Consider the following 20,430-nt stretch of genomic DNA (forward strand, 5'->3'; position numbering starts at 1 on the left):
AAGTCGGCGGTGGTTTAGCTCTGGTTAAACCTGGAGTGACGCGACAGCTACAGATGGCTGGGTGGAACTTAGTCACGTGACCAACAACGTAACGAACCACGTGATCAGCCACGGCGCCGCTCCGCCGGCAGCTGCTCCGCACCACGTGACGAACCACGTGACAGCGTGGCGGCGCCGCCACGCTGAAGGCTCGAAATGCTACAGTAATGTAGCTATCGCTACAGAATATAACTTATTAACTCACTGAGCTGGCACTCTGGGCTGATTGGTGTGGCACAGTGAAGGAATAATATAGCGAAAAAGAAACGAAGTCTGCGTTCTGAAGTAAGCACTGAAAAGTACACCGAATTTGCAAAACATGAAAGCCGAAAACCCTTGCTGCTAGGCATAGTATGGTATGGTAGGGGACGTTACGGTACAGTAGGGCACAGAAGAATGGTGAGTTGGGCGAGTTTGATGTAATTCATTTTGGCGGTAAAATTTAGCGCGAACGGACGAAGGACACAGAAAAGGGGTAAAGGCTGGTCGTTCCGGGAACACAAAGAACGGTGAGGAGGAAGAAAAAAGAGAAAAGAAGAAAACCGTGGCAATTCCGTATGTCCATCGCATGTCGCACAACCTTAGGAATGTTGGGAGGAGGTTTGGATTTGACGTCGTGTGCACAGCGCCGTTTAAAGTGCAGCGCCTTTGCGCCATGACTAGAAGTCTACTTCTAGAAAGGCGGCGTAACGTCAGCTCATTCGTGTGCACAGTGCGTCACCGCTCCCCATTTTTAGGTCGTGTTTGCGGTGTTGTCTACGAGATACTGCTCTCTTTCAAACAAGTGCATATTGGACAGACCTGGCGATGCTTGAACGTTCGGCTCATGGAACACGATAACCTTTCTTCAGGCACCGTTCGTTCAAGCATCGCTCAACACTGTGCAGAGTGCACCAAGAAAAATAAAGAGGTGTGCAAAGCTGATTAAAAAAAAAACCACCCTGTTGTACCGGCATCGCGACCAGGGCACTAGAGAGATAATGGAGGCATATTTCATCTAAAAGAAAAAAAGATGTCTGTGTCAGCACTCACTCGGTCGCGTTATATGATAGCGAGATAGGTTTTTTAAATGCCTCTTGATGCACCACCTTTTTTTTTTGTTTGATCTGTGACGCAGTGCATTCGGGTTTTTTAACGTTGGAGGTGATAGTGCCCTCGTCGCTATCTGTGTACTTCGTACCTATCGCACCTATGTCGTTTTTCTGTATATGTGTATATATTTTTGCGTTCCTTCCTAATAAATCTTAGTTGCGAGACAGCCCTTGTTTTGTCCCCTTTTCTGTGTCCTTCGTCCGTTCGCGCTGAATTTTACCGCCAAAATGAGTGTACAGAACTTCGTTTTAGAGCCGGGACAGACAGACAGACAGACAGAAAAACTTTATTGAGCAAGTGAGTTTTAGACCCAGCTGGGTCCCTGGGCCACTGGGCGGTCCCGCACTGCATCAAGTAGGTCATGCCAGGACATGACGTCGGCAGCCCGAGTCACCGCAGCAAGCTGCGATGTCGGGTCTGCAGACATAAGCAGGACCTCCCAGTTCTCCCAGCTCGAGATGACTTTGCTTCTGGGTTACGCAGTAAGGCACGTTATGAATTTCTAGCGTTCGAAATTTCTGGAAGGTGCAAGGAACTTTAGTCCCCAATCTTGCCAACGTTAGAAATTCCATGGATGCTTAGAAGCACGGGTTCAAAATTTTTACAAAGCCTTTGCGCCACACAGCAGGCGGACGTGTTTACATTTAAGCTTTACCGAGTTGTTTTCGCCGCAGGCAATATTTCGTCTCGAGACCTTGGACTGTCCATTGATTGACATAACCACTGAGCGCCGTAGTGGGTGAGTGATTCGTTCCGCCGTCAAACAACTTGAATCCACGTGAAGCCCGCTTTCGGCCCTTTTGTAAATCGTGCTATAAGTCGTGAGCAGGCAGGTTGTAGTGGTGTTTTCTTGTTTACGCCTGGCGAACGCAAAGCCAACTGTGGCCTCTGAATGCACGTTGGGTTTTACAAGGTTTGGCAGCATCACTTGCAGCGCTCTACTTTGTCGTGTCGAAATACCAAGGACACATTTCCCTCTCATTCGATAAGCCCCTCGTAAGATTTCTCAGCAGGTCACACAGCCACACCGGAGAAGAACTGTTGATCTGCCCCTGATGTTCCAAAGGCGAAGTGTTTTGAGATAAGATTAATGTTGGACTTGGGCTTCCCTGGGCAGTGGGTGAATAAAGGAAAGATACGGCACTTCCTCCGTGCCCGTTCTTCCAATTCTTGAGATAGTGCCGTTGTGTTGACGTCTCCTATCTGCGCCTTCTTATCCACCATTTCCTGCTCCTCTTAACTCGCTCTTGGCCAACCGTAAGGCGCCCCCGAGAATGTGTTCGCATATAAAGACACGGAACGCTCACGGAACGTGAGAGCCGTTAGAGAGCACGGACTTATACACTCCCATACACGGACGAACCCTGACCATTGTAAGAGGAATGCGCACCAAGCTTAGCGATTGCAGCTCCAGGGAGTGGCTTTCTACTGAAGCTGAAATCACGTCAGCCGCCGGAAAATCATATTATGCTTAAACCCACCAAACGAACCAAGCTTTCTGAATAGCACAATATCGTTCATGTCAGGTCTGTGGGAAGGGGGGGGGGGGGGGGTGGAGGCTACACGCGGGGAGGGGAACATAGAGAAAAAAATGGAAGAAAGAGCGGCAACGAAATTAGTTTTTCACGTGTCTATCGACCACTATGACAAGAGGACAGAGGGCGCACACTTAAAGCTTAAAGTTTATAGCCGGGAACTCAACCCCGAGACCTTTAAGAACTTCAGGAGCGCTTTCACCGCCGTCCTTTGTGATGAAGGTTTTGTCGAAGGCCGCAGAATCTTGGTTTCTGTAAGAGGACGAGAGAAAACAAAGGGGAAGGGAAGCAAAAAATAATAGGCTGCCTCTCGGGTGATGAGCGTTACGTTAATGCAAATTAAGTCAGTATGTATTTCGCAAGTGGTCAGGGACGGTGGCAGCGAGCTACATCTTCTCGCCTACAACTGTGACTCACATGTGCTTCGGCAAGACGCTGGAGCGATTCTTTATATCCCCGACGGTGACCTTTAAAGACTGCTGGCTGCGCGAATGCTAGGAAACAACTGTGCTCAGCAGTCTAGGAAAAAAAATGTCACGCGCCACTTGCTGTTACCAACCGCAAATAGAGCCGGAGACTGCGCAAACTGTAATGGGATTTTGCTGTCGCACGAGACCGAAAAGCTGTCTCCGCTGCATAGAATTGCTCGAAAAATTTGCCCTACCGTTTTCATAGCCTCGCTGAATGCCGCATTTTTTTCGAGCTCAGAATTTCATTCGAAAAGGAGGTCATAGCTGAATGTACAAATGTTTCTGCGTATATCTGAGAGCAGTTTAAAGACAATGCATTGCTCCTCAGCAATCCGAGGACATGTCGTAATGCTGCGGTGATTCCTATATAGCTACGTGATCCTTCTGTGCCTTTTATTTCTCGTTTCGTAAGGCGCATTTGAAACGCAGTTCGTTGCGTCCGCGCAAGCTAGAACGCTCAAAGATGTCAAGGCTGATACTCACGCTCGTCGGTTATACCTGAAGCATTCTGGCCATCGCACAGTTCCATTTGTGAGACAATATTTTGCTGCCTTTGGCTTGTTTTCACACCGTGGGCTTAAGACACACCTGCCAGTCTTTCTTTTTTGTCCATACCTGACGGTCGGCCTCTTTGCTTCACTCTACCATTACGTTTAGTGCGGTGGCAGTTTGGCAACAAGGGTCACAAACCGTCGGTCTCTTTTCGAGTCTGATGACTACACGAACACTAGTAAAGCAGGAAAATACCGTTTGCTCACCGTCACTTAACATGCTGTGTTGGGTTGTAGTTAGCTCCTGTTTCCGAAGTGACCCCTGTCTGAGCAGAACAGATCAATACGAAATGTACAGAGAACGGGTGCCTGCGGAAAAAAATGACAAGGAGCGGCGAAGTGTTGGCCGATTATCAGATCATCCACCACCTGGCCAAGTCAGGCCAACTTGCCGCAAGAATCCAAAACCTTGCAGTCTGATACGCTACCGTTGAATTTGTCTGCCCAAGAGTGAATCTTGTCCCGGCTAAATCAGAGAAGTTGCAGAGAATGCTCTTAACACACGGCGCATGCTCGTAGCGCCCCTTAAGTTAGCGGTCGCGCCGCGAACTATTGAGCGAGGAGAAAAGGAGAGGAAGACAGGTGAAAGGGAGAGAAAGCAAGTGCGCTCAGTTGTGACAGGAGCCGCAGGAGGCGCCGCGAAGTCTTTGGATCCCGTAACCCGTCGCCGGCTGCTGGGTTCTTGGCAGCCACCAGCCATGATGATGACGCTGTTAATGCAGGGATGTCGATAACAACAAAGATGTCGGTGCTCTTTGTCGTCCATGATGGATGACGTCAGTGAGTCTAAAGTGTCTGGAAAGGCTGATTTTTGCTAATGCCGTCCCATCTTAATAGCCAGTCAACTTGACCCAAACGCAATTTAGTGACTCTCAAACTGCGTCTTTAGCTGGCTATAGGATCGCACTTCACTCAAAAGGCAATTTCCGTTACTTAGGTGAATTTATTTTACTTACAATGAGAGGTCAGAGCATAAAAAGTTTATGAAAATTTTATTCGAAATCTGTACAAGTCTAAGGGTAGCATTCCTTAAATGCAACCTGTAATAAATCTCAGCTGCGTAAGGATCGTCGACGAACATCCTCTTTCGTCTGCCACTCCCTTGACACAGCACCTCACACTTGCCATTTGAAAAGTGCGCATCAGGTCCAGCTGCTACGGGCGCCAGTGCATAGCCCTTGGCAACGTTGGCGCTGCTCTGCGATAAAAACGGCTCCTATCCTTAGTTGTAAGGCGACCAGAAATGAAAGCCGTCTGGCTACAATAAACTTACAATTTGGCGTGCTTCTTAGACGCCCAGAAATGCGCAACTCTCGCAGCTGAGGAACTTACCGTGGAAACTCCTCCAACCTCATCATATCATTCTTCGTCAGAACAAATTTGCTGTGGCGTGCAGTTTGGCAAACAGAATAAAAAAAATGGCTAACTTTGGCGGCATTTTACCTCTCTGGTGCTCTTTATTGTTGGCTCAACGGCATTCAGCTAACTTTGTTCTAACACGTTACAGTTACCGATAGAAGCAGACGATCGGCCGTGTCTCTCTATGAATATTTGTTGTATTCGTTATTCTGACATTCTAGTGTTGGTAGCTGTCCGTTTTCTATCGGCAACTGTCGCCGGGAATAGTGCGGCTGCGAACGAGGATCTCGGTCTGTCAGTCCCGCGTTCGGTGGTCAGAGCATGACAATTGCTCGGGACAGGCCGCCGTCTCAAAGGAGCACAAGAGCTTCATAAAAGAGCTATCGCAGTACAGTGCTTCCATTTAAAGCGCCCATCTACTGCGTCCATGTAAGGCGCCAGTCGCTGAGCGGGCTGTCTTTGCGTGTAAAACACTGGCGCTTGACATGCTCAAGACTCCCGTTGTTCTTCTTTCTTTCTTTCTTTCTTTCTTTCTTTCTTTCTTTCTTTCTTTCTTTCTTTCTTTCTTTCTTTCTTTCTTTCTTTCTTTCTTTCTTTCTTTCTTTCTTTCTTTCTTCCTTTCCTTCTTTCTTTCTTTCTTTCTTTCTTTCTTTCTTTCTTTCTTTCTTTCTTTCTTTCTTTCTTCACGAAAGCATCTTAATACTCCTCGGTCCAGTAAACCAGTACAAGAATACTATGCAGGCATACATACATTTGTGGCACTTTCGGAGGGCAACAGGTCAGAATTGTAAAGAAATGTACCGAAAACACGCGTATAAAGCGCAAAGTTGAAAATGATGTGACTGTTTAAAAGTTATAACTTAAAATGCAAGTAATGCGTTGTCATAGTAATGCAGCGCAGCAAATATTTCTACCTGTATCAAGAAAACTATTTAGGACTTTGGATAGGGAGCACTTATTGTATTAACAAGAGGGTAGCAGCTATAGTAATTAGGCTGAATAGGAGGTACAAGCTGAAAATAGTGCAGGCCTACGCACGCACATTTAACCATGATGACCAGACCGTTGAAAGTTTCTATGAGGACGTAGAATCGGCAATGAATAAAGTAAAATCACACTACATTGTACTGATGGGCGACTTCAATGCGAAGGTGGGCAAGAAGCAGGCTGACGACCACGCGGTAGGTGACTATGGGATAGGCTCTAGAAATAGCAGGGGAGAGCTATTAATCGAATTCGCGGATAGAAATAATTTACGGATCATGAATACCTTCTTCCGCAAACGAGAAAACAGGAAGTGGACCTGGAAGAGCCCCAATGGTGAAACTAAAAATGAAATCGACTTCATACTATGCGCTAAACCTGGCATCATTCAGGATGTGGCCGTCCTCGGAAAGGTGCGTTGTAGCGACCACAGAATGGTAAGGTCTGGAATTAGCTTAGACTTGAAGAGGGAACGGAAGAAGCTAGTGAAGAAGAAGAAGACCATTAACGAGTTAGCCGTAAGAGGGAAAGCACAGGAGTTAAGGATAGCGCTGCAAAACAGATTTTCGGCTTTAACTGAGGAAGACGTTCTTGATGTTCATTCAATGCACGATAATCTGACATCAATAATTACGGAGTACGCAGTAGAAGTAGGCGGTAGGACAGTTCGAAAGGATACCGGGAAGCTATCTCAGGTGACGAAAGATCTGATTAAGAAGCGCCAAAGCATGAGGGCGTCTAACCTTACCGATAGAATAGAACTAACAGAGCTATAAAAGGTAATAAATAAGCGCAAGGTAGCCGACATAAGGAATTTTAATATGGAGAGAATCGAGCATGCTCTAAAGAACGGAGGTAGCCTAAAAGCAGTGCAGAGGAGACTAGGCATAGGTAAAAACCAGATGTATGCATTAAGAGACATGCAGGGCAATGTCATTAGCAATATGGATAAGATAGTTAACGTAGCCGAAGAGTTCTACACAGACCTGTACAGTAGCCAATGTAATCAGAGCATTAATGAGAAAGACAGCAGTGCACAGCAATGCGTCATCCCGCCAGTAACGAAAGATGAAGTAAAGAAAGCCTTAGAAGCAATGCAAAGGGGAAAAGCAGCTGGGGAGGATCAGGTAACAGCAGATCTGTTGAAGGATGGAGGGGACATCATGCTAGAAAAACTAGCCACCCTGTATACGCAATGCCTTATGACCTCGACTGTACCAGAAGCTTGGAAGAATGCAAACATTATCTTAATTCATAAGAAGGGAGACGCCAAGGACTTGAAAAATTACAGGCCGATCAGCTTACTATCCGTTGCCTGCAAAGTATTTACTAAGGTAATCGCTAATAGAGTCAGGGCAACGTTGGACTTTAATCAACCAAGGGATCAGGCAGGCTTTCGTAAAGGATATTCCACAATAGATCATATTCACACTATCAATCAGGTGATAGAGAAATGCGCAGAATATAACAAACCTCTATATATAGCTTTCATTGATTACGAGAAAGCATTCGACTCAGTGGAAACCTCAGCAGTCATACAGGCATTGCGTAATCAGGGGGTAGAGGAGCCTTATGTAAAAATAGTGTAAGATATATATAGCAACTGCACAGCTACTATAGTCCTCCATAAAGTCAGCAATAAAATTCCAATAAGGAAGGGCGTCAGGCAAGGAGACACGATCTGGCCAATGCTGTTCACCGCATGTTTACAGGAGGTATTTCGTGGCCTGAATTGGGAACAGGTGGGGATAAGAATAAATGGAGAATACCTAAATAATCTGCGATTTGCTGATGACATTGCCTTGCTGAGTCACTCAGGAGGTGAACTGCAAATCATGATCAATGAGTTAGACAGGCAGAGCAGAACGCTGGGTCTAAAAATTAACATGCAGAAAACCAAGGTAATGTTCAACAACCTAGCAAGGGAACAACAGTTCACAATTGGCAGCGAGAGCCTAGAAATTGTGACGGAATACGTCTACTTAGGGCAGGTAGTGACAGCTGATCCGGATCATGAGAGGGAGATAACTAGAAGGATAAGAATGGGGTGGAGCGCATATGGCAAATTCTCGCAGATCATGAGTGGCAGTTTACCAATTTCCCTCAAGAGGAAAGTGTACAACAGCTTAATCTTACCGGTACTCACCTACGGGGCAGAAACGTGGAGGCTAACGAAAAGAGTTCAGCTTAAGTTAAGGACAACGCAGCGAGCCATGGAAAGAAAAATGATAGGTGTAACGTTAAGAGACCGGAAGCGGGCAGAGTGGGTGAGGGAACAAACACGGGTTAATGACATCCTAGTCGAAATCAAGAGAAAGAAATGGGCTTGGGCAGGGCATGTAATGCGAAGGCAAGATAACCGCTGGTCTTTAAGGGTAACGGAGTGGGTTCCAAGAGAAAGTAAGCGTAGCAGGGGGCGGCAGAAGGTTAGGTGGGCGGATGAGATTAAGAAGTTTGCAGGCAAAGGGTGGATACAGCTGGCAAAGGACAGGGTTAATTGGAGAGACATCGGAGAGGCCTTTGCCTGCAGTGGGTGATGATGATGATGATGATGATGATGATGATGATGATGATGATGATGATGATGAATTAATTCGGGACCGGGGAACATCTCACGTTTCTGTGTAACGAGCCAGACGTGAGGGTTTAGAGCATTATAAGTTTGCTATTTTAACGAATGTCTTGTATTGTCTGCGATAACTAACATAAACCTGTTTTCAGACTCCGTGTAATTATAAGCTGGATTTTAGGAAAACTATATTTTGTGAAAAACAGGTTAACTGTACTAGTGGTCGAGTAACGTCATTTGCAATGAAACTAAATTGATCGTCCCGCAATAGATTAGCAGAAAAAAATTTGGGGCGATCAGTAGGATCGATGCGGATGAAATGCGATAGCATTCTTTGCTAACTCGCCAATCTATTCAGATTCTGATTCTATCTTATTTCCAAGTACGCAAGTACACAAAATGTCGAACATTGCCTCAAACGCAGCCAGCGGTGGGGCTTGTGAGACACACGTTGCTTATTCCCAGCAGTATGAGAAGGAACTGCTCCCGCAAGCCTAGTTTTTACACAGATCTTCGGGATATATGTGCGAAATTTCGCAAGTGGGCCTTTCTACATAACAATGCTGACGTAAATATGACGCAGGTGTGTGCAAAATGACTGGCAGGCCTCCAGGACAGGCATTAAGTGTGTGGATGGAATGCATCTAACGTATTTTCGAAGAATGACATGAGAAACTAGTGCTGCCTGCTTTGTTCCAGCTGAAAACGCATGGTCGGCAGTCTTTGTTATGGCACCAATGTTATGTGGGAAAGTAGCAAGTAGTAAGTGATTTATTAAAATAATAATAAAAAGGAAGGAAAAGATTTTTGCTAGCTCCGGCATCTGCCACCGATACTGAAGCACCTGAGCTGGGGCAGCAGAAATGAGGGACGGCAGGCAGAATGGAGAAATGAAATGAAAGAGGTGAGGGGACAGTAAGAAAGGATAGGGGGAGAAGTAGTATATACAATCTATTTACACAATAATAAATATGTACAGGTTGCGCGCGTGGCTAGTTCATTATGAAGCAATGTGGGAAAGTTCTCTTGCGGAGTTTTGCATATCCCCTGGAGAAGGGGGTGGGTGGCAAGTGAAGAGAGGAAAATCCACCAGATGTGGTTGGCAGGTGCAGGCTTCACAGAGTCGCCGACACTGCACAGTTTAGCCTTCATGGCCCTCCTAATGCTATTGCGTTAAATGTACACCAAATATATTAATTGTACTAATCATATCAATCCGCGGTGAATCAAACGTTACGTCCAGGCGCACGCACCGTCATTCACCACTACCACGTGAACCATTCGACTTACAGACTACTCGAATATGGGGTATGCTATGCGCAATCTGAATAGCCAGCGGTGCCCTGGACCAAGGGCAGGGACCAGACCAGGAGTCACGAGCCCCTGAGACAAATAAGTTTTTCATCATCATCATCATCATCACCACCACCACCACCATCATCATCATCATCATGATCACCACCACCACCACCACCACCACCACCACCACCATCATCATCTTCTTCAGAGACAGTTCGACTTCGTAAAGCTACGCATGGGATTTTAAAGATACCGTAGTGGAGGGCCCGGGAATAATTTCGGCCACATGAGTTTTTTTTTTTTTAATTTACGTGTACCAACATTGCACTGCATGCTTGAGTCTCGCCTCCAGGGAAACACGGCCGTCACGGCCGTTAAAAAATCCCACCAACTTGGGCTTCCTCTGCTTAATCAGCGCTGTCAACTTTGGTGTCTGGCATACTTTTATTATGACATTCCATTAGCACGTCATTAGCACCGTGATAATCCTAGCCTTTGCCGTAGTCATCTTCGTATGTGTAATTAAGGTCATCACCCGCCAACATCAGTTTCTTACATTTACTGTTATGCCTTCTGTCGTCTTGAGCGTCGCTCCATGGGCGCAAGCACGAATCTGCAAGCGGCTACGTGTAGTTATGAACCGGAAGCGGACGTTTGAAACTACGTTGAAAATATGCATGGAAGGTGTGTGCGCTTCAACGCCCCGAAGTTTCCGGCGGCCTATGAGGGACGCCGTAGTGGAGGGCTCCAGATTAATTTCAACCACCCGCAATTATTTAATGGGCACTGCGCACTGTGACTTTGCGCAGTGCATTGGTGGTTTAGCATTTCCTCCACTAAAGTGCAGCCTCCACAGCCGGGATTCAATCTCGGAACCTTAGGGTCAGCCCCCAAGCGTCAACGCCACGAAAGTAGGGTATCGTGGTGGGAAAATATGAAAAAATACAGAACCGTAGTTTTTTTAGATATTCAGCCTTTGAGTCGCGTGAAAAGCTTGGTCTTTATTGGATACGCGCAGGCGCGGACATAAGTAAACGGACCATGCTATTCCATTTTAATTGCAGTCACGCCTTTCCTATAGGCTATCGGACATGAAGCAACATTATTTGTCCATGAGAGACCGCGCTCGCGTGCGCTATAAGCCTGCCCATGCCACAGCTCCCAGTTTCAGTCAGGCGACGCGTGAAAAATGTTAGAAAGCAGTAGTGTACTCATTTACTTTTGTCCGTGCTTGTATGCACGTTGCATTCTGCAACTCACTAAGTGAAACAAAATAAGAATTAGAAGTTTCTGAGCATAAAATACTCGAAACATGGCACAACATACTGACTTTATGAGAAGTACAAGTGGATTAAAGCTCAAATTTGACTGAGTTGGTATGTATTCATTGCGAGAACTTCTGTAACAAAGAGGCGACGTGGACGGAAACACAGACATAATGTTTCATAGAGTTAAATGTGTTTCCGTGCCGTCTTTGTTTCCGCGGTTCACGCACAATTAATTACAAAGTTGCCCAAGTTTCAAGAACTATGTGAAGAACGTTAGATAGACCCCTAAACCCCACGCACGTTGTACGCATTCATTTCATTAGGATATAACGAAAAATAGGACAAATAAACAAAACTGTTTTTTATCACACTGTGACATTCATAAAATCTCGCGCAGCCTCAAAGAGAAGGTATATTCTTACTATTCGACTCGATGCATCTCGTATCTTTTTCGACATTCAGGTTGCAAAGCCAGTAGATGCTGTGAGTTATACCCTAGAACCATGATCGTTGGTGTGTAGTTATGGACGACGAAAAGCGGTTGGTCTAGTAATAGTTCTGGGCTGGAATTCGATACACGAGTTTCTGTACGAATCAAAGGACACCAACGAATTAATTGAATAACAAAAGAACGCGCACAAAGATAACATAGACAATATAGATGCACAGTTCCCATCCTGCTCCCCCTCCTCTTGCTTTATTTGCGGGACGGAAAAATAAACTCTCTTGGCATGAGGATCGCACTTTCATGCATTGCAGCTTCCCATCATTCATTTTGTTTCACAACTGATTCTTTCGTTCTCGTTGGTTACTGCGTTCCAAGGCCGGAGAATGCCACGACAGGTTCGCTCACATGTTACGCGCCCGTGACGCCAAGAGCTTTGTAAATTTTACATTTAAAGACGCGTTCTGCCGTTTCCGAAGCAAGCTTTCCCATACTCAACAATTCTAGACAAAAACTTTTTTGAACGGGAAAGAATTTATGAGCTCAATTTTTTCATATATTGTATTTCACTGTAACAATCACTATATCCGCAGATCTCTCGTCGGCAGGCTTGCATTTTTTTTGCTACTAACGTTTTTGCTATCGTCAAAAGCGTTCCCCAGTGGTTTTAAATGGCTGTTTTAACTTCTCGATGTGAGCGATGGAAACACTATAAAAGAAAGATTTTACTACGTATCGGAAGAGCGAACCGTTAGCTTCACTATTTCTATATCAGTATCTGAGAGTGTTCTAAATTTAATAATTTGTGTTCAAGAATTTTGGACACGAATGACCCCTGTAAGCAGCTGCCTGAATTACGTTAAGGCAGTTGCCACCTCTGTCATCATAATATACTAATTGCACTCTCTGAGCCTGGTACATTAAATAAATATTGCAATCAAACACAAAGCGAACTGCATAACTACATGGAAGCGCAACTTTTTTTGCAGTTCCTATCCTTGTTATCGTTGTTATGCGGGGCTTAACGTCCGAAAGAAGCACATTTTTGAGCAAGCATCCTAGCTTGCGATTATGTTAGAGCCGTTTGTATTACACCTTTGCAGACTCCGAAAGTACGAGTTGTATTTGATTGGTAATTTTAACCTCCCAATATTGAAGCCGATGCGCTGAAAAGAGCTCTGGTATAACACTTCTACGATCTCGCGTCATGGCATTTTGTTACTGCCTGATTGTTTATTGTTTGTTCCCCATAAAGGTATTTTTCAAACTAATTCCTTTAATGGCCCCATTTCACACCCTTACTGATAGCGATATTCTTAAGCATTTTCATTTTCCGGATCAATGTCTGGTGTTCGCATCAGCGATGAACTCTCTTCCTAGTCCTTCTCAGAATCCATTGAGCCCAAAGTGAAGGAAGCTCGTGATGGAGTGCTTCGTACCGAATGCTGTGTACCCACTGGTGCGACATTGCATCACTGGTTACATCGGTCCACAGGTGGGTTCGAAAATGCGAGCGGTGACCGAACAATTCATTTCTTCGGCTGCAAACGCTGGCAGTGACGATGCTCGGCGTGCTTCCATGTCTTGCTTTCTTGGACATCGGCAACTAGACCCATCTAATGGCCGCCGGTAGCAAACACCGCGTAACACATGGGGGATATTGAAAAGTTGTAGTTTTGAGAAAACTAGAGAGTCTCTAGAGATTCTGCAAGAGCGTGGTGATTATCATGGACTACTCTACCTCCTCGCTCCATAATCATACTCATCAAAGGCTTTCATGCACTTCTACCCACGATTTTCTACGGCATAAAAAAATCAGTGGGATGCAACTTACATTCGAAGTTCCCGCGGTCGTTTTGGGGTGCTCAGCGCCAGCGGCACACGGTGGTAATTGTATGAACTAGAAGTGTTTGTCCAGACTTCCTGGGCTTACGCTTGCCTCAGGTATTCTTGTACCGCATACCGATGGAAACTTAAGTTGTGAATAGAAAGGTCATGAACTCAGCTTAGCGATGCATTGGCTTCATTACTGGTAATTTTTTTCTTTCAAATCGACAACGGGAGGGTCATAAGAGCTCGAAATTAGCGCGTATAGCAAAAGTATGTAGCGGCAAGCCTTAGAGTTAGATTCTGTGCTTGCGACCCTTTAACTCTCGGGTGTAATGCCTGCTGCTGCTTCTCCTAGCTACCCCAGCCGTTTACAGCCATTTTACGCAGAGCTATCACAAAAGCATGTGGCCGTTTGAAAATTGATTTTGAGGAAAGCAAATGACGCAGTAACTTCGTCACATATCTTGGTGGACATCCGAACCGCGCCATAAGGGATTTTTATTGATTGAACAACTTTTATTGCCACCAGAAAAGACGTTTGTTACCGCCCCCGGCACGCAGGCCTGGAAGACGGGGAGTGGCGCGTCCACGATGAGAGGTTTGCTGGTAGTCCTTGACTGGTAGCGGCCTCTTCCACCAGATGGATGGTGGCGCGCTGGAGGCCAGGGTCCGTGCTTCTTAGCAGGGTCTCCCAGGCTTCGTAACGCAAGGGATAAAGGAGGGAGTGAAAGAAGAAAGGAAGGGAGAGGTGCCGTAGTGGAGTGGATGTCTGCGTAATAAGTTCGACTACCTGGGGATCTTTAACGTGCACTGACATCGCACAGTACACGGGCTCCTTTTGCGTTTCGCCTCCATCGGAACGCGGGTCGCCACTTCTAAGGCCACGAAGCCTCAAGTGTATATATATATATATATATATATATATATATATATATATATATATATATATATATATATATATATATATATATATATATATATATATATATATATATATATATATGCTGCATTTAAAGCAGAGCGCTACACCAGTGCATCTCGCCGAACGACCCGGAAGTCTGAGTACCCAGCATGCCTTCCTGCTCGTTATATACACACACACACACACACACACACACACACACACACACACACACACACACACACACACACACACACACACACACACACACACACACACACACACACACACACACACACACACATATATATATATATATATATATATATATATATATATATATATATATATATATATATATATATATATATATATATATATATATATATATATATATATATATATATATATATATATATATATATATATATATATACACTGGACTAAAGCATTTTTGAACAGCAAAGAGTTTGTGAACACTATTTTTACATACAATTTATGATTTCACCGTGAGAATCAATATATCCACAGATCTCTCCTCGGCAGGCTTGCATTGTTTTGCTGCTGACATTCTTGCCGTCATAGAAAAAATATGATTCCTATTGGTTCTTATGGCAATCTTAACTGCTCGGTGCGAGTGATGGAAAATTTTAAAATAAAGATTTTGCTATGCATGAGAAGAAGAATGGACCAATACTTTCACTCTATTTCCATAACATGCCTTATAACATTTTAATATTTAAAACTTTTGTTCAAAATCGCTGGACATGTAGCACTCACGCACGTAATGTGCACACAAACAGGCACAAAGTATGAGACACAGGGAGAGCTAGAACCGTCCTTGCACCGGCTGCAGGGAAAGCTGTCATCCGTACCAACGTGAGCAGCGATATGAGCTCCCCGAGCCAGTATCGTGGCGCAAGTGCGCAGGTCCTTCCCTGCTGCCTTTCCTTTCGGGCCTTCCTTATTGCGGAGGGGGAATTACTGCCCCAGCAGCCAATGCTGTTGCGTTTCTTTTTGCGGATCCGGCCCGAAAAGCCTCGGATATGGCAGTCTGCCCAGACGCTGATATGCAAGACGGTGGCCGAGCTCGCGTGAGCTCGTGTTCCGGGCCGTTCAGCAATGCGCGTCCAGATTAGAGCGGTTTGAGTAAAGTGAGAGGTCTGTCCAAAATCTAGCGATTAAAGGTGACTCCTGATATCAGTGTGCTTGTGAGACCTGCGTTGCGATTGTGGAGACTGGCCAGCGCTTTCTTTAGAAAAGCGGATCACTGACTAACGAAGGCTCTCAACGTCTTGGGCGCAGCTAGAAGCTTAAATAGGAAAACAGGACGACAACGCAGCGATCGCGTTGATAATAAAATGAAAGAAACACGTAGGATAGTTTTTATTGTTTTTTATGTCTTATTTGCGTTCAGTATGCACTCTGACGGCACGAGTAGGTGAAGCCGTTGCGATGTTACCCCCTCCCCCCCCCCCCCCATTTTTTTTTCTTCGCGAAGAAAAAAGGGAATCTAGAAGAAAAACTACCATAGCTACACGTTAAATTTTTTCAGTGTGATTTTGGTCCTAACCGATGCTTTTTACACGCACCTTTGGGAGCTTTAAAAAGTTTTGATTACTGAATCTCCCCTTCATGGCTACAATAAATTGTTGTATATCAATAAAGTAAGCAATTTTAAAACAACGACAAAACAGTAAACAGAGCCTTCACTGCGTGTTGGAATGCTGTGCTTCAGACAGCACAAATATTTTCTTTTCCAGCAAGCGTAGAGTGAATATAAATGGGCGGCTAACGTTGGTGACGCCACAGACGCAGGGCTGTCTGTAGAAATTGCCCCAGCTGAGGTTGAAATATGGAAAAGTTTATTATCCTTTCACCCTGAAAGAAGACTGTGTGAGTAGGAAATTTGGTTCAAAAATTGAAGAGACATGAGAATTTAGCCAATGTGATAAAATGTGTTAAATTTCGAAACAGCTCCCGAGTTGGAGTTAAAGGTTGGAAACCGCTGCATTATTGTGAAATTCAGTTTAATGCCTCGTCAGGGCACTACAATTCATCAGTGTTGTTGCACACTGAGCGTTTAGCATTAACATTGAGCGAAAAACAATAAAGGCGGCATGCGCTGCTTTTAACGCCGATTTTTCGCGTTAATTAATAGGCAGTAAAAATAAGCACTTTGGAACGAGCGAGGTAATAATCTTAGCGTATATTGCTTGCCTGCGTCTTTGCGCCGTCTTTATCTATTTTTTTAAGCGAGATTTATTGCCTCAGGGCATCAATTGGCGAAGGTGTGATGAAAGATGTAGAGATGATTAAATTATTGTAAAAAGTCTAGCTGATTTGATTAGGTCCAGTAGAGAGCGATGGCACGGTCCCTGCGTCCAGGCAATATATGAAGCAGGGCTGCTTGGTGAAGGACCCGCTACCTTCAGTTGCCGGATCCTTGTAGGCTTGAGAGCAGGGCAGTTCCACAGTAAGTGGTGAATGTCGGTTTCAATGTCCTCGCGTTTACATATCGGACACCGAGTCCGAGGAAAGAAATCTGGCTACTGAGGCCAGTTCCGAATGGCTGCAGGTGTCTTGCGCCGTCCTTAGTTAAGCGGAATGGGAACCAATTATCCACCGTAATTTTGCCCTGAATTCTTGCTTTTATGCTTGGTTCTCCCCAGGTTGTTACCATTCGGCCGGAGGAGAGGACTGCTGGGGACACGACTCTAAGGAAGGAGTGGATCTTTCAGTTTCCTTACGTGCCCTGAAGACCTAGGACCCACTACAGAAGAACATGGACTCGTCTGCGCTGGTTCATGTATGTATGTGTTCAGTTATTGCCCGTGAACATACCGCCAGCGTGTACTGATGCAAAGACACAGAGGGTGCCCTATATAACTTTCAGTGAGTGTTGAGGTGGTCTTGACTTGGTGAGGTTGCTGAAAGAGCAGCTTGAATGTATCCCTTGCTTTTCGGTCGACTTGTGTCGTCAGGAAGGCGGCTGATGACGACAGACTTTCTAGTGGTGGAGGCCTACGGAGGCAATTGCAGCGTCAGGAGCCGGAGAAAGTGTCATTTGTGTAGTAGGCGTCTAATACCCCTGCCACACGGCAAATTTAATGTCATTTCCATCGAATGACATTCGTTCAAAACGACATTAGTTTGCTGCCACACGAGAAAATATAATGACATTCGATGAAAACGACATTAGGTATCGAATGAGTTTGGGGAACTCATTCGCCAGCAAACTCCGAGCTAATGTGTTCCCTCGACACCAGAGACTTGGTGAGAATATGCACCGAACATAAATTTCAAACGCGACACAAGCATTATAATATTTCAACGCCCGTATACTTCTGTCGTCGTTCATTTATTTATATAATAATACCGAATAGCACCAGAAAAAAATAAAACTGTCACTCTCGCTACCAGCCAACCGGAATGGACGAGCAGGCATGTTTTTTGGCTTTTTTGTGTAGCGTGGCCCAAAGCCAGCCGTAGCCAGCCCATGAGCCAGCGGCAGGCGCGTGCGTTGTGTTGCCGGAGTCCGGAGTGCTGGCTGTGTCAATTGTTGCGGTAGTTGTGCGTTCGGAGTTTTGTTATTTATTCTTGCTGGATCCGCGATGGCCGAGGGCGGAGCAAAAAACCGAGCTCAGTGGACAGAGTCGGAGACTTACGCTCTAATCAAAGTGTCTGCCGCCGCTGGCTGAACTTTGGCTTGGCTTGGACTCCTGGTGGATAGCAGTGATCAACGCGTTATTGAAACGAGGATTAAAATTTTGAAATCGGTTTCCATTCGCAAAACAATACTTTTCGAAACATATTGAAGCATAGATCGAAATGTTTTTATGCTGCACTTTTTCTCCATCGCAATCGCCATCATTTGCAAATGGCATTTCTTTTGGCCGTGTAGCAGCACGCAGAATAAATGACATTAAGTCGAACAAATGTCATTCGATGGGAATGACATTAGATTTGCCGTGTGGCAGGGGTATAAGTATGCACACCTATGAAGCTCTAGTCATATTTCTGGCTTCGCGACGGACAGAATGCCTCTGCAGGTCATTGTTACAAAGGAAATGATAGAAGTGGAGAGTAAATGTTCGTGACGGAAGTCAAAAGTCAAGAAGGGGTCTTAAGAGCGAAGTGAAATAGCCCAATGTTACCGGCATTTCTTTGCTAAGGATTGTGGTCAGCGTAAGGGTGTACCTGTTACGCTGCTCACACCTGCTGCTGAAACAATCGAAATTTTCAGTGTGAGTAAGGGAGTACACTTTATTGCAAAGAGCTCGCAGGCATCCAAAAGCTCTTTCGCTTTCACCCGAATCTCGCCGTGGTTATTGAGATTCTGTCGATACGTGAAACTGCTGGTTTTAACCAGCGCGCCCATGTTCTGATAATTTATTCAAGTTTGAAACGCGTGTACCGGAGCTTGTCGCTTATTACCACTTAACAACGAAAAGTTTCCGCCAAACTCTTAGATATGGTATGATTACATAGGTTGATTGGTTACATCTAACGAATTTCTCGTGGTGGTGTGGTGTCTGAATTAACGTCCTGAAAGGGCGTGTGAGCTATGAAATGCGTTGCGGCTCATTAACACGCTTTAACATTGCACAGTACATGACCCTACGGTCATGTGCTATCAGAGCATGTAAGGCTAGAGCGTGCCGACAACTGCTATCGGCATCCGGTCTCACGAACGGATTTTTGCATGCCAAAGCAGCATTGTGGGCTGGGAATCACGCCGTGTAGTGACGGGCTCCAAATGAATTTCAACAGCGTGGAATCCTTAACGTGCGTAAGAGTTCAGTGCCCGGTGTTCTCTGCATTTCGGCTCCACCGAAGTGCGGGCCCATGGCTGTATTGTTTCGAAATCGTGAAATTGTGCTCGGAAACCGAAAACTTAGTTCATCACTGAGCCACCGTGGTGGCTGCGTTGGGGGAAAGAAGCCATGTGTGGGCCTATATACCAACCAGCGGCGCTTTATTCAACTAATTTCCGATTATCTCCGTAAAATATAAAGTGAAAATTTAACTGCTTGATTTACGCCATACATTTCAGTTCAGAAGTATAGAGCGTCGAAACGAACCAATAATGCCTGAATTTCGCACTTTGCGTAAAAACTACGTCACTTGCTTGAAGCGGGATCACTGGAAGCTTCCTCCTACGACTTCTGGCGCAGTAATGCAGCGGTTAAGCGATGTGCCGCTGCCCTGTGATGTCAGGTGCTGCCGCCGATGGGGCTTCTGTCCACCTGCTACGGTGGGCAGTTTGCTGACTGTCTGGTGGGCAGGTTGTGTTGACGTCAAAAGATCACGTGACCTAGATGGCCCACCTGCCCCCTAGGGGGACCATCTATGCGGCAGGTGGGCCACCCAGTGCTGGTTGCCCACAATTCCCGGCGGGACAGATGGACCGCACAGACAGCGGCTGAGTGGCTGTGTGGAAAGCCTAGCGCTAACAAATTAAAAAAAAAACAGTGACATCTAACTGCATCATGGTTGGCAGTGCGATAGTATTAATAGCTCTTAAGGCCTTTACCAGAATTGACGTAACTTTCGGCCTGATGAGGTCCCTTGCCTCCAGCCAATGGCAATGATCGGTCTGGTGACGCCGCTTCCTTCCAGCCAATGGGAGACTTTTACAATTGATGACGAATTTTACAATCGACGACGTAGTTTGGCCCCACGGAGCTTCTAATGCTGACCCTATAATGCATAGGTTAACTCCAATGCATACAAGATTATCCGTTTCGCCTGGAGGACGCTAGAAGGCAACTTCCTCCAACATGCACTCGCTATCGTACCGAGCTGAGAAGACTTCCAAACGTTTGCACACCGCCTACCGACGGGTCGGCAAAGGCGGGACGCTGGGCTCGGCGCACACTTTGATCGCAGTGCGCATTGCTGCCTATAGTCTGGAACTGAAAGTTGGATAACACAATTCTTTCGCAGCGGTTAATTTCATGTTTAAGTTGTGAATGTATGCCCTGGAGAAATGATCGATTGTCGGTTGGGACTCCCGGAATATGTAGAAAAAACGGTGGTATACATTTTATTGGCTGTTTCTGGCCGGCATGATATTGTTACATAG

The 20,430-nt window shown here is 45.5% G+C and overlaps 1 protein-coding gene across 1 annotated transcript in view; it reads left to right on the forward strand.

Moving 5' to 3' along the window:
• The window catches only part of LOC144121014 (uncharacterized), a 178,828-nt gene that overhangs the window by 23,204 nt on the left and 135,194 nt on the right, over positions 1-20,430 (forward strand). The window contains exon 2 of the mRNA XM_077653914.1: positions 17,015-17,151. The gene's annotated coding sequence lies outside the window, so the exon portion shown is untranslated. The remainder of the gene's footprint in view (positions 1-17,014; positions 17,152-20,430) is intronic.

Source organism: Amblyomma americanum, chromosome 2 (assembly GCF_052857255.1).
Source record: "Amblyomma americanum isolate KBUSLIRL-KWMA chromosome 2, ASM5285725v1, whole genome shotgun sequence".
NCBI classification, from domain to species: domain Eukaryota; kingdom Metazoa; phylum Arthropoda; class Arachnida; order Ixodida; family Ixodidae; genus Amblyomma; species Amblyomma americanum.